Genomic DNA, 6,204 nt, shown 5'->3' with positions numbered 1-6,204 from the left:
CAATACAACAATCCAACATAAAATATTAGCAACCAGACTTCAGCAGCACATGAAAAGGATAATAAATTAACAATTAGAGTTTATTACAGGAATGCAATGACCATTCTTTTTTTTTTCTGAGATGGAGTCTTGCTCTTGTTGCCCAGGTTGGAGTACAATGGCACAATCTCAGCTCGTTGCAACCTCTGCCTCCTGGGTTCAAGCAATTCTCCTGCCTCAGCCTCCCGAGTAGCTGAGTACAGGCACCCACCACCACGCCTGGCTATTTTTTTGTATTTTTGGTAGAGATGGGGATTTCACTATGTTGGCTAGTCTGGTCTCAAACTCCTGACCTCATGATACACCCACCTCAACCTCCCAAAGTGCTGGGATTACAGATGTGAGCCACTGTGCCCAGCCAATGACCACTCTTTATTTTGAACTCTTTTATTATGACATGAGGACATTAATATTATCTTTTCAATAGGTACTGAGAAGGCATTTGATACAATCCAGTATTCATTCCTGGTGAAGATTTCATAAACCAGCAATAGATGGATACTTTCGGCATGAATAAATATCTCTATCTTGGTCTAAAACCTAGCATTGAGCATAATGGAGAATGGAGGAACACCATATGTTTCCATTAAAGTCAGAAACAAGGCAAAGGTGTCCAGGCACACTGCAATTATTTAACATTATTCTGCAGGTACTAGCTAATTCAGTTAGATACAAGAAACTAGGCATCAATTGAAAAAAGAGGAGATGGCCAGACATGGTGGTTCATGCCTGTAATCTTAGCACTAGTTGAGGTGGGTGTATCACTTGAGCCCAGGAGTTCAAGACCAGCTCGAGCAACATGGCAAAACCCATCTCTACTAAACATATGAAAACTGAGATGGGAGGATCACCTGAGCCTGGGGAGATGGAGGCTACAGTAAGCCATGATCCTGCCACTGCACTCCAGAGAGACACCATCTCAAAAATAATAATAATAATAATAATAATAATAACATAACCATCATTTGCAGATGATATCATGATATATCTGGAAAATTTAAAAAGAGTCATTTGAAAAATTATGTCAAACAATATGGGAAGTAATTTGGCTTGGTAAAAATAAATAAATACAGAGAAATAGTCCTTTTTTTTTTTGACAGTCTCACTCTGCCACCCAGGCTGGAGTGCAGTGGTGTGATCTTGGCTCACTGCAACCCCTGCCTCCCAGGTTCAAGCAATTCTTATGCCTCAACTTCCCAAGTAGTTGGGATTACAGACAAGTGCCACCACACCTGGCTAATTTTTGTATTTTTAGTAGACATCAGGTTTCACCATGTTGGCCAGGCTGGTCTCAAACTCCCGGCCTCAAGTGATTTGCCTGCCTTGGCGTCACAAGTTGCTGAGAATACAGGCGTGAACCACCACACCCAGCCCAGAAATAGCCTTTTAAGTATAAAAACAATAATCAATGAGAAGATGTAATAGAAGATCCTACTTACATTGTAGCTGAAAAAGTAGATTAAGCTTAAAAGAAATATAGAAGTTCCAGTTCAAAAAAATTTAAACCCTACTGAGAAATACAGGAGAGAATGTGAACAATTGGAAAGGCATGGTCTGCTTTTGAGTAGAAAGACTCATCATAATCATGTCAACTGTCTTTATTTTAATGCAATCTCAGTAAAAATGCTGTAAGGAGGGCCGGGCACGGTGGCTCAAGCCTGTAATCCCAGCACTTTGGGAGGCCGAGACAGGCGGATCACCAGGTCAGGAGATCGAGACCATCCTGGCTAACACGGTGAAAACCCGTCTCTACTAAAAACGATACAAAAATATAGCTGGGCGAGGTGGTGGGCGCCTGTAGTCCCAGCTACTCGGGAGGCTGAGGCAGGAGAATGGCGTGAACCCGGGAGGCGGAGCTTGCAGTGAGCTGAGATCCGGCCACTGCACTCCAGCCTGGGCGACAGAGCAAGACTCCGTCTCAAAAAAAAGAAAAAAAAAACAAAGAAACAAAAAACGCTGTAAGGAATTTTTTTTTTTTTGAGACCAATTAAGGTGCCTCTCAAGTCAATATGAAAAATAAATTAAGCAGGAAGAGTTGGAACAATTATAAAAAGAAGGGGTGGAGAACAACCCAGATATTAAAGCATATTATTATATAAAACCAGAATAATTTATGTAGCACAGTGCTGACATGTTACAGGCAGCTTGATGGAACAGGGTATAAAGTCCTGAAATGCATATCAGACATCATTTATGATATATACTGTTGTTTTGCGATATGATAACAGTGCATTTCAAATATAGAAGGAAAAAATGGATTACTTAGTTAATGGAAGTGAGACAAATACTCTCTGGAAACAAGTTGAATTCATATTTCACATCTTATACCAAAATACATTTCAGATGAATCCAATATTTAAATATAGGAAGTAAAGAGAAGTAGAAGAAAATACGGAATGTTTTCATCATGAAATGGGGAAGAAATTTCTGAGTATAATATGAAACTCAGAAGAAAAGCTTGATCAATTGGACTGTATAATAATAATATAATTCAATATGACAAAAATAACCATAAGGAAAGTGAAAATTCAAACAACAGACTGGGGGGAAGTATAGAATTTCCATCATATGTGAAGGTTTTATATTCCTGTTATACAAAAAACTCCTACAAACAATGAAAAATACCAACAACCAACAGAAAAATGAAAAAAAAAAAGAAATGTGAACTGTAGAAGAAAAACACAACAGGGTCTTAAGCATATGAAAGATGCTCAATTATATACATAATAAGAAAATATGAGAAAATACTAACTATAGAGTAGTAACATTTTACATGCCAATTTGGCAAATCTCAAAAGTTTGCTAACATAGTGTGTAGGTGAAAGTGAGAGAAAAATAAACAGTATTACAACATACTGAATGGAGTGTAAATTGGCACCATGACTATGAAGAATAATTTTGCAATATCCTTCAAGATGATAGATATAAATATACTTTCACCCAGCAATTCACCTCTGGGAATTTAGCCAACAAATAGCTCTCATATGTGCAAATAGCACATATTATTATGGAAAAATTATTCATGGTAGCTTTATTTGTAATTGTGAAAGCCTGGAAACAATCCAAATGTTCAACAATAGAAGTTTGGTTACAATGTTTTTGGTTACTGTTTCTTTTTTTAAATAATGGAAAAATATTGTAGAGCTATTTAGAAAGAGAAATAGAGTGGCTTGAACTGTCCTCTACAACAGAGTAGAGCAAGTTGCAGAACCATTTGTGTAAAAAAAAAAGGAAGGAAACAAATATATTGATTTTTGTTTTTTTGCTTGTTTATGCATAAAATATTTTTGAAAGGATACCCAAATACCTTAGTTAGCTGGGGTTGCCATAACAAAGTACCATGGCCTAGGTGTTTTAAACAACAAAAATTAATCTTTTCACAGTTCTGGAGGCTGGAAGTCCAAAATCAGGGTGCCAGTATGTCGGGGTCTGTTGAGGGAGAGAGAGTATGAAAGCTCTTCAGTGTCTCTTTTTTTTTTTTTTTTTTTTTAATGAGATGGAGTCTAGGTCTGTCACCCAGGCTGGAGTGCAGTAGCACGATCGTGGCTCACTGCAACCTCCGTCTCTCAGGTTCAAGCAATTCTCCTGCCTCAGCCTCCTGAGTAGCTGGGATTACAGGCGTGTGCCACCACACCCAGCCATTCTTTTGATATTTTTATTAGAGTCAGGGCTTCGCCATGTTGGCCAGGCTAGTCTGGAAGTCCTGACCTCAGTGATCCACCTGCCTCGGCCTCCCAAAGTGCTGGGATTATAGGCGTGAGCCACTGTATCCGACCCAGTGTCCCTTCTTCCAAGGGTACTAATCCCATCATGAGGGTCTCACCCTCATCAACTCATCCAAACCTAATTACCACCCGAAGCCTTCGTCTCCAAACACCATCACATTGTGAATTAGGGCTTCATCATATTAATTTGATGAGGACACAATTCAGTCCACAGTACCAAGAATTTGATCATAGTAGTTGCTGCTGGGCCCAGAGAGGAAAGCAAGATGTAGGAGAATAGGATTGGAAAGGTGATTTTTCATTGCTTGCTCTTTGTACCTCTGTAATTCTCTATTTATCTGATATCAACCAAGTGTCCAACAATTCAATTCAGTTCTGACCCTCTGTGTTACCCACCACATGTTCTTGGACTCTCAATAGAAAGTGACATGAGTCTGAAAGAGTTTTTCCAGATAAGACATCACTGGAGGTTATGGCCAGACATGAAGGCAGCATGAGAGGGAGAGACATCAGGGTAGGCTATGCAGGTTGAAGCGTAGGGTATGCAGGTCAGCATTATCTGCTCAGGATGGTTTTCTTGAGTAATGGACCACCTAGTGGTCTGACCAGCAGCAACAAGGCTGTAATCAATTGTCCAGCATTCCTTCCCAGGTGGGACACTCCACAACTTTGCTTTGATATGTAGATTTCCTAAGGGCAATTCCTAATTCTTTAAGTAAAAGGCATAAACATTATGAAGGAGGAGCCACGTCTCATTCCTATTCTATCTCATATATACTTATGGTTAGTGTCAGATTCCATAAGTTAAAGGACTCAGCCCCACAAAACCGCCCCCACTTCAGATGCTGGTCTTAAGTCATGGGCCACTCATACTTTTTTTTTTTTGAGACAGAGTCTCTCTCTGTCGCCCATGCAGTGGCACGATCTCGGCTCACTGCAACCTCCGCTTCCTGGGTTCAAGCGATTTGTTTGCCTCAGACTCCTGAGTAGCTGGAATTACAGGCGCGCACCACCATGCCTGGCTAATTTTTGCATTTTTAGTAGAGACAGGGTTTCACCATATTAGCCAGGCTGGCCTTGAACTCCTGACCTTGTGATCCACCCATCTCAGCCTCCCAAAGCGCTGGTATTACAGGTGTGAGCCACCGTGCCCAGCCCCATATTTCTGACTAGCTGTAGATTGGTGATTGCCATGAATCCCTCCTCAGTTTGAGTATTTCGCTAGAATGTCCCCCAGAACTCAAGAAATCATTTTACTTACGTTTATCAGTTTATTATAAAGGACACAAGTGAACAGCCAGAGGAAGAGGTACGGAGGGTAGAACCCAGAAGAGTCCCAAGAGCAGAGGCTTCTGTCCTGTGAAGTTGGAGCCAGCCACCCTCCCAGCACGGGTTGGATGTGTTCACCAGCCCATGAGCTCTCCAAACCCTGTTGTTAAGGGGTTTATATGGAGTTTCTTACATAGGCATGATCGATTAAATCACTGGTCAATGGTGATCCGATTCAATTTCCAGCCCCTTTTCCCTTTCCAGAGGTTGGAGGGTGAAGGTTCCAATAATCTAATCAAGGCTTGGTCTTTCAGGAGAAGAACCTCTATCCTCAGGCTATCTAGAGGTCCTCCAGGAGTCACTTTATTAGCATAAACTCAGGTACAGTTGAAAGGGGCTTGTTATGAACAGTAAAAGATGCTCCTATTTTCTCTATCATGCAGGAAACTTCAAGGGTTTTAGGAACTCTGTATCATGAACCAGGGACAAAGACCCAGTATATATTTTGTATTATATTTTGCCACAGTGTTAATGAAAAGGGGTCCTGATCCAGACCCAAGGAGAGGGTTCTTGAATCTCATGAAAGAAAGAATTCAAGGTGAATCCATAGAGTGAAGTAAAAGCAAGTTTATTAAGATAGTAAAGGAATAAAAGAATGGCTACTCCATAGGCAGAGCAACCCTTGTGGATGCTGGTTGCCCACTTTAATGGTTATTTCTTGATTATATGCTAAATAAGGGATGAATTATTCATGGGTTTTTGGGGAAAGGGGTGGGCAATTCCTGGAACTGAGGATTCTTCCCCCTTTTGGACCATATATGGTAACTTCCTGATGTTGCTATGGCATTTATAAACTGTTATGACACTAGTGGGAGTGTCTTTTAGCTTGTTAATGCATTACAATTAGTGTATAATGAGCAGTGAGGATAACTAGAGGTCACTTTCATTGCCATCTTGGTTTTGGTGGGATGTGGCCGGCCTCTTTACCACATTATTTTATCAGCAAGGTCTTTGTGACCTGTACCTTGTGCCGCTCTTCTATCTCACCCTGTGACGAAGAATGACTAACCTCCTGGGAATGCAGCCCAGTAGGTCTCAGCTGTATTTTAACCAGCCCCTATTTGAGATGGAGTTGCTCTGGTTTGTATACCTCTGACAATAGTACCTTTTG

This window comes from Chlorocebus sabaeus, chromosome 13 (assembly GCF_047675955.1).
Source record: "Chlorocebus sabaeus isolate Y175 chromosome 13, mChlSab1.0.hap1, whole genome shotgun sequence".
Taxonomy (NCBI): domain Eukaryota; kingdom Metazoa; phylum Chordata; class Mammalia; order Primates; family Cercopithecidae; genus Chlorocebus; species Chlorocebus sabaeus.
Note: the sequence above shows the minus strand (reverse complement) of the source record.